Genomic DNA, 12,409 nt, shown 5'->3' on the forward strand with positions numbered 1-12,409 from the left:
GAGTGAGATGAGGGAAAGAGAAATGCGCAACTGTTTTTATATTGGTTCACCCAATCACAAAGCTACATCCAGTTTACCAGGACAACCTTAGCCTGGTTTCCACTATATTCAAAAGTTTTACAAATCAAACACCAAGATTACACTTTTGAACAACAAAACTCATGAGATTTTTAACTCACATAAAAATCTAGACACAGCTTACAAGAATCATACTTGCATACCTGAAATCACATCAGGCAAACCAACTAGAGGAACAAGAACACCCAAACCTGATGGTGGTTGTCCCTAGCCAATCGTACATGTGTTCTTCAAGCTACTCACAAGCACAAATGCCTCCAAGATCAAGCAAGATCTTCAAAACACGAGTTCCAGCTGTGTATTGCAGAGAGAAAACACTTTCCAGAGATGAATGACATAAGTGAAAATATAGCTTATATAGTCTGGTTTAAGTGAAAATAGTCGATTGAATTTTCTGTACAGACAGCTGATTTCACCTGACTTAAGTGAAATCAGTTGATTGAAAAATAATTCAACTAACTGAATACATTCATACCAGAAACTATATACAACAAGCCTTTTGACTTGTTAAAACCCTTTTTAACGGACTAAAAGAGAGACACTAAGGCGCACAACACATCTAATCTATGTCATACAACCTATCAACAATGTATAACACTAACACATTACATTTAATATGTTATTTACAGATTTAACACACTAAAACTTAATCTTCAAGAGGATCTTCATCAATCTTCATCAAACACTTAAGATCTTCATGCACATGGCTTTATCAATTCTTTGCTTCAAGCTTGCTTGTGCTAACAACACACTCCTTGCCACCTTCACACTCTCCTTGTCTTGGTCATGTATAGCTTGCTTATCTCCATGTGTAGCACATCTCAAGGAATTCTCGGCCAAAAGAGAGAAATTGGGCTCGGCCTAATTGATACACCATGCAATCACAAATGTTCTAGTTTATTTATTGAAAGCGAAGCCTAAAAAATGGCCCTATTTAAATCTAGACTACTTCCTCCATGCATCATATTTTAGAGATTTCTTTGGTCCATGTGAATAAGGTGAAAAGCCCATGACTGACTTAATCATCTTGTGAGAGGCCCATGTGAATCTTCTTCATCATGCTTATAGTGATTGGGCCTCTAGATAGGCTTGGCTTGTTGATGCATTTGGGCATAGGCTTTTTGGAGTTACATCATCCTCTCCCCCTTGAAGAGGATTTGCCCTCAAATCTTGGTGATCATCCTCATCATTAAAAGTACCTACAAAAGGAACCAAATTAGTAATATTGAAAGTAGGATGCACACCATATTCCGCAGAAAGATCCAATTGATGATTTGGAATGGACCATCACCTCGGGGACTAAGTTTGGATTTTCTTAGGTTAGGAAATCTTTCCTTCCTTAAGTGCAACCAAACTAGGTCTCCTTCATTAAAAGACCAAACTCTCTTGTCCTTGTTTTTAAAATAAGCAATCTTTTCAACTTGGGCTTGAATTTGGTTTTTAACCTTCTCATGAAAATCTTTTATGAAATTGGACTTAGAAACCTCTTCTTTATGAATAAAAACAAAAGAAGTTGGAAGAGGTAAGAAGTCCAATGGTGTGAGAGGGTTAAATCCATAAACTACCTCAAAGGGTGAGAGTTTGGTGGTGCTATGGACCACTGTATTATAAGCAAATTTAATGTGGGGAAGATACTCATCCCAAGATTTATGGTTCCCCTTAAGCAAAACCCTAAGCAATGTGGAAATGGATCTATTAACTACCATTATTTGCCTATCAATCTATGGGCGACAAGAAGTAGAGAAAGAAAGTTTTGTTCCTAGTCGAGACCACAAGGTCCTCCAAAAATGGCTTAGGAATTTAGTATCTCTATTAGACACAATTGATTTGCGTAAGCCATGGAAGCGAACCCCCTCTTTAAAGAACAACTTTGCTATGTTGCTAGCATCATCTACTTTGTGGCATGGTATAAAATGTGCCATTTTAGAAAAACGGTCCACTACCACAAAGATAGAGTCAACACCCTTTGAAGTCCTTGGAAGCCCTAGGACAAAGTCCATGCTTATGTCCTCCCAAGGGGTGGAAGCAACAAGCAAAGAAGTATACATTCCTGCAGGCACGCTAGACTTAGCATGCAAACAAGTCAAACAACTAGTGCAATGTTTTTGTATTTCCCATTTCATATGGCGCCAAAAGAATTTCTCTTTAAGGATGGCCAAAGTTTTGGCGACCCCAAAGTGACCCATAAGTCCTCCCTCATCCATTTCTTTGATCAAAAGTTTTTTATGAGAACCTGGAGGGATACATAGTCGACCTTCTTTGAAAATATACCCATTGGATAGGTAAAAGCCACCTTGGGACTTATTGAGACAAGAATCATATATGTTGGCAAAAAAGGGATCATGAATATACAATTCACATATGTTGTCAAATATAAGAATTTGGGATTCAAGCTTGGCTAAGAAAGTGTATCTGCTTGATAGTGCATCAACCACCACATTAGCTTTCCCTTTCTTGTACTTGATAGCATAAGGAAATTGTTCCAAGTACTCAACCCACTTTGCATGAATTTTATTGAGTTTGTGTTGGCTCTTCAAATACTTGAGAGTTTTATGATCATTGTGGATAATAAACTCTTTGGGCACAAGATAATGATCCCAAGTATGAAGAGCTCGCATAAGGGCACATAACTCTTTGTCATAGGTGGGATAGTTACGAGAAGGGTCATTTAGTTTTTCACTAAAATAAGCAATGGGATGGCCTTTTTGCAACAAAACCACAACTATTCCAAACCCATAAACATTACATTCTAGATCAAAAGTTTTCTCAAAGTTTGGAAGAGCAAGAATAGGAGCTTGGGTGAGCTTAGTCTTGATATCATCAAAGGCCTTTTGTTGCTTTTTACCCATTCAAAAGATGTGTCTTTCTTGACAAGTTCATTGAAGGGTCAAGCAATGGTGGAGAAGTTGGAAACAAATCTTCTATAAATATTAGCTAACCCATGAAAGCTTTGAATGTCCCCAACATTATTTGGCACATGCCACTCTTGGATGGCCTTGATTTTTGTAGGGTCAACATGAACCCCACTTTAATTGATCACAAACCCTAAGAAGATGACACTCTCTATAACGTCCTAGCCGAAAATTACTTATAGAAAAAAAAGAAAAACAAATAATATATGTAAAACCTCATTTATTAATAACTTCTTTTTTCAAAACGCGAGAAAATTTAAAAACCAAAGTCAACGCGCCAAATATAATTAAAAACGCGACATTCAATAATTACAAACATAATCAAGTTCTCTAAAACCATTACAAAATAGTTCAAAATAAAGCTAGTAAAAAGCCCTATGACTGATCCCCACTCCGTCTCTATGCATCCTCACGCTCACTTGCATCAACCTCTGCTCCCATGTAACAAGTTACATTGTCATCGCCAAAACCACACAGATAGCGTGAGCTCATCTAAATAAACCAACCAAAAATATGACAATAGATATAACATTTCAGAATTATAACATGTGTTAGCATTCCCCTTTTTCATAGATCCTCAACTTTCAATACTTGCATTAGACGTCTAATATTTCTATACCCTTTAGTGAGATCAATGATCAATCTTTGCTGCACGAGTGTCTACTCGCCCCTCCGACTACAGGCCACCACTTGATAGTCCACATGTGGGAATAACTTTGCAACGACATCTCACCGTGACACCAAGTGGAGTCCCCCAAAACGAACCTAAGTTCGTAGTTGTTCCCAGACTACCAAAAACTCTATCAGATGCACTGAAGAGGGCAATCATCTGAAACCTTGTCGTACGAGCCATAACTCGCACACTCCACTCGACTTCCTAAACCACCAAGCTACAACCTAGAGTGGTCACGTGTTACCCCAATACAAGATGCACTCGTAATTGGGCCCCCAGCCAAAGCATCGCAATCATGGAAACCACCTAAAGCTGTGTAGAAATCCTCCTCACGCACCAACACTGCACCAAAACCTCCTGGCGCGCCTCTCGCGTCACCAGGCGGAACTTGGTTCCAGACCGCCTAACGGGCATCTCACACCGCCAAGCGCCAAGTGCCATACAGTACTCCTGCCGCCAAGCGCCATTCGTGTCCAGTAGCCATTGCCACTCTGTTGGGTGTATATCGCCTGGCGGCTTGCCCCGTGCCGCTAGGCACCATACCAGTAGTGCAATGCTACTAGTTTTTGGCACATCAAACGGGTCCTATTGGACCCCAATCAATCCATACATAGATTATAACACCAAGATATTATTCCAGTCACAGTTCTATAGCTAGATCACTATGTTCACACTTAATCATGTCAATGAATCAATATTACACATACACTTTTGAAACCACACAATTAAGGAAGCATACAATCTAGACCGCTTCAGGGACATACCTCTCATTCATTCAGGCATATTCACATCACATAATTACACTTTCTCATATATTCCACTTAGCATATTTCTTATTTAATAGCACATTGTTCCCTAAAATAGTCGTGATACCTTCTACTTTACATTCATCTCAAAACCAATTAACCAACCTATACCATCTAATCAACAATGCATGGTGTCCACATTACCACTTTCCTATAATTACAACCTCTATTAAGTTCAACATAGCACGTTATTTATTTTAAACCACATATTCCACTTATCCCATACCACTACATAAATCATTTGATACTCAATGCATGGGTTTCCCTTACCTCACCACCCCCTCTAATCCCTCTCACACATACCAATTCATCCAGCATAACCCCCAACACACGCAGTCACACCTAACTCGAAATGAACAACAAACTGGGTTGTCGCCTGGCGGCAGTCCACACGCCACCAGACGGTGCTTGACCAATTGGGTTCTACCAAGAATTATTTCAATGCAGCACAATACCCATTCTCACACTATCATAATTTCCCACGCATGCATATTTCTGAGTTCATATTTTATTCTAGAATAGCATCAACTCCATAAAATAGTGTACAAATCATCCATAATTCATGCTTAATTATTTCCAACCCCCAATCATGCACCCTAATCCCACGTTCATACAAGAATTCAAGCAATTTTTCCAAAATTAATAATTAAGTAAAACTTGTCATGTCAATCGAATAAATACACTAAAAATCCAATTCAATACAATCACTCCACTGATCAACCAGACAACAGAAACAAAAATTTGCAAGCAGCGATTACGTCGCCTGGCGGGTCACCTTCAACTGCCAGGCGGTTCATCTGAAATCCTAGCAAACTGAGTGCAACCACATGTGCTGCCTGGCGGCAGTTCATGTGCTGCCTGGCGGCAGTTCATGTGCCGCCAGGCGGTTTTTGAAAAAATCCAGAAAATGCGAACAGTTTTGGCTTTTCACACAGAGCATAGATCATTATCATGTTTATTCAACCAAAAAGCACATAATTTGCACACAACAATTAGGATAACTCCCCTAACCTGGTCTTCGAACTCCAATTGCCAAAAACTTTGACTATCTTTGCGATCCACAAGGTCTCCTCTTGATCACCCAAAATTCTGCTCTATTCTCTCTCTCTCTTTCTCGCTAAGGCTACTTGTCAGACTCTTCCCCTAGTACACACGAAATTCAGAAGTGTTTTCCTCCTTTAATTACTCTTTTCCCTACTTAAACTAACCCAATTTAATCTCTTTTAATAAAAAAACGAGATTCTAATTAAAAGTGTATTCATGGCACTTCAATTTCCATTACTAAGGGTTTCTCTAGTCTCTCCATCTGCTCCTTCAGACGGCTAGGGTTCCTACCATTTCCCATCCATGCCAAAATTTTATGGTAGCAAAAAGAGAGTTATTTTACTTCACCCAAGGTTCGAATACACAACCACATAATTACAAGCAATGCACATAACCATCAAGCTATCACATGTTTCTTGATATTTTCTACAATTCTAGAAAATTATATCTCTCAACATGCTCAAGCGTATCACAAAAATAATAATGAATTCAATACACACAATTGGCATACAAAGGACTTGAACCCAAGTCCTCTCACACAATAAAAGTACTCTCAATCACTTAAGCTAGTACTTTTCCACGTCATGGAAGTTAGCATTAATTGCCGTAAAGGATTCCACTACCCGCATTTATTAAATAATTATTTATTTAATTATTTAAATTTAGTGGGTCTTACACTCTCTACACAGAAAGTGCACTTGTCAATGTTGACATAGAGTTGATGGTCTCGCAAAAGAGACAACACTACTCTAAGATGACCCACATGAAGACTAGAATTACCACTATACACCAAATGTCATCAAAATAAACAACCACAAACTTCCCTATACAATCACGCAAGACATGATTCATTAGGCGCATAAATGTACTAGGAGCATTGGTTAGGCCAAAAGGCATGACCAACCATTCATATAGACCAAATTTTGTTTTGAAAGCGGTTTTCCACTCATCACCTTTTTGAATACAAATTTGGTGATAACCACTTTTGAGGTCTATTTTTGAAAATATTTGAGCTCTATGTAATTCATCCAACATATCATCAAGTCTTGGGATTGGATGCCTATATTTTATGATGATGTTGTTGATGGCCCTACAATCATAGCACATGCACCATTTTCCATCTTTCTTGGGCACCAACAACATAGGCACAACACAAGGACTTAGACTCTTTTGAACCCATTCCTTGTCTAATAACTAATTCAATTGAGATTCTATCTCCTTAGTCTCAATTGGGTTTGTCCTATAGGCTGGTCTATTGGGAAGACTTGCCCCTAGGACAAAATCAATTTAGTGCTTAATCCCTTTAAAAGGTGGAAGACCATGGGGGTCATCCTTTGGAAAAATATCTTCAAATTCATGAAGGAGAGCACGTATTGAAGGAGGTAGATCCTTAAGAGAATGATGTTCAAGAAAAGTGAGGATTGCTTGACAAAGTAAGAGGAAGGAAGGTTGCTCGTCATGAAGAGTGTGCAAAAGAGTTTTATGAGTTAAAAGAACTTCATGAGCAACATCCTTAGAAGAAGAAACTTCCTCTACCTTAGTCTTGTCCTTGGATAACTTAGAAACTTTAGAGTTCTTAAAACTCTCTTCCTCCCTCCTAGCTCGCATTTGAGTGAGGGGATGCAACACAAAAATTTTTGAATGATGTTGGAGGATGATCTCATTGGTATGACCATGGTGCAAGGTTTTACGGTCAAATTGCCAAGGCCTTCCCAAGAGAATATGGCAAGCTTCCATGGGAATCACATCACATAAAAATTTATCTTTGAATTTCCCAATGGAGAACTTGACTTTCACTTGATGCTCGACTTTGAGATCCTCATCTTCATTAAGCCAATGAAGTTTATAAGGTTTTGGATGGGGCAACAAAGTTAAGTTCAACTTCTCAACCAATCTTGTGCTACAACAATTGCAAAAAGACCCACTATCAATGATCAAAGAGCAAGTGTTGTTTAAAACTTCACATCTTGTGTGGAAAATATTTTCTCTTTGGTCATTGAGAGGAAGGCTAGGTTGGTTATTGAGAAGCCTCCTAATCATCAAAAGATTCCCTTATTTTAGATATGAATGTTCCTTAGAATCACTAGAATGGGAACTGTTAGAGTCAGTAGAAGAAGATGACTCCTCTTGGCTAGTGTAGAGGTCTTTGCCCTTAAGCACAATGGTGTGTTTGTTAGGACATTGGACAGTCACATGACCTCTACCCAAATACTTGAAACACTTGATGTCACTTCCTCTTTTGGTAGTAGAGTGTTGGCATAAGCAAGCTTGAAGCAAAGAATTGATAAAGCCATATGGATGGAGATCTTAAGTGTTTGATGAAGATTGATGAAGATCCTCTTGAAGATTAAGTTTAAGTGTGTTAAATTTTTATATAACATGTTAAATATAATGTGTTAGTGTTATATCTTGTTGGTAGGCTATATGACATAGGTTAGATGTCTTGTGTGCCTTAATGTGTCTCTTTTAATCTATTAAAACGAGTTTTAACAGGTTAAAAGGCTTATTGTATATAGTTTCTGGTATGAATGAATTCAGTCAGTTGAATTATTTTTCAATTGACTGATTTCACTTAAGTCAGGTGAAATCAGCGGACTATACGGAAAATTTAATCGACTGTTTTCACTTAAATCAGACTATATAAGTTGTGATGTGAGTAGCTTGAAGAACACATGTATAGTTGGCTAGGGATAGCCACCATCAGGTTTGGATGTTCTTGTGCCTCTGGTTGGTTTGCCTGATGTGATTTCAGGTCTGCAAGTGTGATTCTTGTAGGATGTGAGTCAAAAATCTTATGAGTTTTGTTGTTCAAAAGTTTAATCTTGGTGTGTGATTTGTAAAACTTTTGAATATAGTGGAAACCAAGCTCAGGTTGTCCTAGTAAACTAGATGTAGCTCTATGATTGAGTGAACCAGTATAAAAACAGTTGTGCATTCTTCTTTCCCTCACCTCACTCTCTTTGAAACTTTAAAAACTCAAGAAAACCAAGCAATTTGATCTTTGGTGTGATTTAATGCATTTTTGTGTAATCTAAGGCTTTATACTTGTTATAAATACTGTTGGGAACAAGTCTTGTATGTAAAAGATTGTTATTTGAGTTGAATTCGCGAATTCTGCATTCTGCATAATTCTCCAGTATTTTAGCCGACTGATTTGTCTTTTTAATCGACTGTTTCATAGCATCAAGAACAATTTAGTGTGTTGTTTTATATTTTAATCGACTGAAAGTGTACTGGTCTGTTGCATTTACATCCAAACTTTACAGTCCATTAGATTCAATTGAAAAGAAGTTTAAGCTTTCGAAAAAGTTTTGTAAAGCCAATTCAACCCCCCCTTCTTGGCTAAACTCACCATTTCAAAACTAACAATTGGTATCTAGGGCAAGGTTCTTGAAAGGTATTCAAGTTGATAAAAAGTCTTTTGAAATAGCTGAAAGTAAACTCCCTTTTGCTGAAGGTGCCTCTATTGATAGACCACCTATGCTTTGTGGCCTAAACTATTAGTTTTGGAAAATAAGGATGCAAATTTTCATTGAATATATAGACAAAGGAATTTGGGATGCAATAGTTAATGGACCATATATTCCTAAATGTGTTGTTGAAAATAAGCAGGTGGACAAGCCTTGGAGTGAATGGACTGATGAAGAAAGGAAAAGAGCTCAATATGATTGCAATGCCAAGAACATCATCACTTCATCTTTGAGTATGGATGAATTTTTTAGGGTCTCCAAATGTAAGAATGCAAAGGAAATGTGGGATGTCCTAGAGGTTACACATGAAGGAACAAGTGAAGTGAAGAGAGCAAGGAAGCATGCCTTGATTCAAGAGTATGAGCTTTTCAAGATGCAAAAAGGAGAGTCCATAGCTAAAGTGCAAAAGAGGTTCACTCACATAGTCAATCATCTCATGGGTCTGGGCAAAGAATTTGACAAAGAGGAGCTAAACATCAAAGTGCTTAAGTGTCTTGATAGAAATTGGCAACCAAAGGTGACTGCCATATCTGAATCTAAGGATTTATCCATCATCACAACAGTTGCACTGTTTGGCAAGCTTAGAGAGCATGAGATTGAAATGCAAAGGCTAAGTGAGCTTGAAACAAGTGAGAAAAAAGGTAAGATCCATAGCCTTGAAGGCTAGCTCTAAGAAGAGTGATGAAACCGAGGAAGAGGTTGCTGAATCAAGTGATAATGAGAACTTGAATCTACTAGTCAAGAGGTTTGGAAAGTATGTCAAGAGGAAAGGCACCAAAGGTAATCAAAGGAGGTACAATTCTAAACAAAATGATTCAAGTAATTCTTCTAAATTCTCATGTTATAATTGTGGAAAGCAAGGACATATCAAGATTTAATGTCCTAATTTTAACAAAGAGAAGGAAAAGGTTGATGATAGGAAATATGAGAAAAAGGGCAAGGAAAGACGTGCCTACATAGCTTGGGAGGACAATGATGATTCAACAACCACTTCATCTCAATAAGGAAGTGAGGAAGCAAACCTATGCCTCATGGTCGGATATGAATCATCCTCATCAAGCCGAGTAAGTTCCTTGTCATCCAAAGATAAGAATGACTATTATCAATTATTGCATGACTTTGAAGAGTTGCATAGTGAGGCAAACAAAATTGCTGTCATGAACAATCGGCTAAAAGAATTAAATAGTTGGCTAGAAAACAGAGTTAGCCAACTAGAATCAGAAACAATCAACTTAAAAACTGATTTCGAACATTTGGAAATGATTTATAGTAATTTAATCGATTGTTCTAAAAAATAGCTGGCTACAAAACCTTGTGAAAACTGCATTACTTTGAAAAATCAAGTGAAATATCTTTTGAAAACATGTGCAAAGTTCACAAGAGGAAAAGCAAACCTGGAAGCCGTTCTTGACTCTTAAAATTGTGTTTTTGAGAAGGCTGGACTTGATTATAAACCTATCCATGAAAAGAAAGCCAAGAAGTTCTCTAGTTTCTTTTCCAAGAGTGAGCCAAATGTTATGCCCTTCATTTCTTGCAACTATTACAACTACTATATGAATAAAGGTCATGTTCTTAAGAATTGTTGTGTTAGAAAGTATGATGTACCTAAGGGATTTATGAAATGGATCCCAAAAGGATCAAAAAAGGCATAATCATGTTGGACCCAAACTATCAAAGGGTACTAGGTAATACTATGTTCTTTTGCAGGTCATAAAATATGAAAAGAAGGATCTATTGTACCTAGATAGTGGCTGCTCAAGGCATATGACAGGAGATAAGACCAAATTTGCAAAGTTGGAATTGAAGGAAGAAGGATTTGTAACCTATGGAAACAATAACAAAGGAAGAATTCTTGTAACCTAATCATGTTTTCAAATTGAAAAAGGCTTTATATGGTTTGAAACAAGTACCACAACAATGGTATGAGAGGGTTAAAACCATAAACTACCTCAAAGGGTGAGAGTTTGGTGGTGCTATGGACCACTCTATTATAAGCAAATTCAATGTGGGGAAGATACCCATCCCAAGACTTATGGTTCCCCTTAAGCAAAACCCTAAGCAATGTGGAAAGGGATATATTAACTACCTCTGTTTGCCCATCCGTCTGTGGGTGACAAGAAGTAGAAAAAGAAAGTTTTAGAAAAACAGTCCCCTACCACAAAGATAGAGTCAACATCCCTAAAAGTCCTTGGAAGTCCTTGGAAGATAATGATACAATTGTCTCACTCCGAGATTCAACCACATCGCTCAACAAGGCATTGGAAGCCTCTTACATACCTGTAGGATTTTCACACATCTTCTTCCTCTAATGTTTTTGATAAATATCCCATTTATAATTATTTGTCATAATCCCTATTATCCAAATCTTTTAAACACACTATTCTTTCTATTCCTTCATATCCTCACAATTACACTGAGGCATCAAGATCCACCCAATGGTTTCAAGCTATGGATGACGAGCTTATGGCCCTTGAAGCTAACAAAACATGGATCCTTACTGATTTACCTCCTAACAAAACCCTCATTGGTTGTCGTTGGGTTTTCAAAATCAAACGCCGATGTGATGGTTCCATTGAATGACGCATGGCACGCTTAGTAGCTAAAGGCTACAATCAACTTGAATGTTTAGACTATCTAGACATTTTTGTTCCAGTATTAAACAAGCTTTCCAATATTCGTCTTCTCCTAGCCTATGTCGTATTAAACAATTGGAGTCCAAAACAAATTGACGTGAATAATGATTTCCTTACAGATATCTTCATGAAGATTCCCCCTGGTCTTGCAGTAAAAGATAAAACAAAGGTTTGCAAACTACAACACTCACTCTATGGTTTGAAGTAGGCTGGCCGCCAATGGTAACAATGACGATGAGATCCATCATATAACCAATATTCTTGACAACAAATTCCGCATAAAAAAAAAAAAACTTGGAGACTCACATACTTCCAGGCAATGAAGTGGCACGCAACAAACACTACTATCCATCTTTGTCAACAAAAATATACCCTCGATCTTATCCTAGAGATAGGAATGTTTGATTGTTCCCCTGCTATCACCCCCATGGTTCACTCCTCTTGGTCATCTACATCACCCTCCACCCCTCTCAATGATGATGATTCCTCATCTTAACGTACACTCATTAGCCGCCTAATATACCTTACCAACATTCGTCCCGATATCTCTTTTGTTGTAAATCATCTCAATTAGTTTGTATCTGCACCGAGTGATGTTCACCAACAAGCTACTACTCGTATTCTTCGTTACTTAAAAGGTTCTCTAGGCAATGACGTTTTCTTCTCCAATTCCAACATTCATCAACTAAAGGCTTATGTCAATTCTGATCAAGCCTCATGTCCTACTACACGAAAGTCTATCACAGGTTTTTCTATCTACTTTGTCAACTCTCTGATCTCTTGGAACTAAAAG

Source organism: Vigna unguiculata, chromosome 6 (genome assembly GCF_004118075.2).
Source record: "Vigna unguiculata cultivar IT97K-499-35 chromosome 6, ASM411807v1, whole genome shotgun sequence".
NCBI lineage: Eukaryota > Viridiplantae > Streptophyta > Magnoliopsida > Fabales > Fabaceae > Vigna > Vigna unguiculata.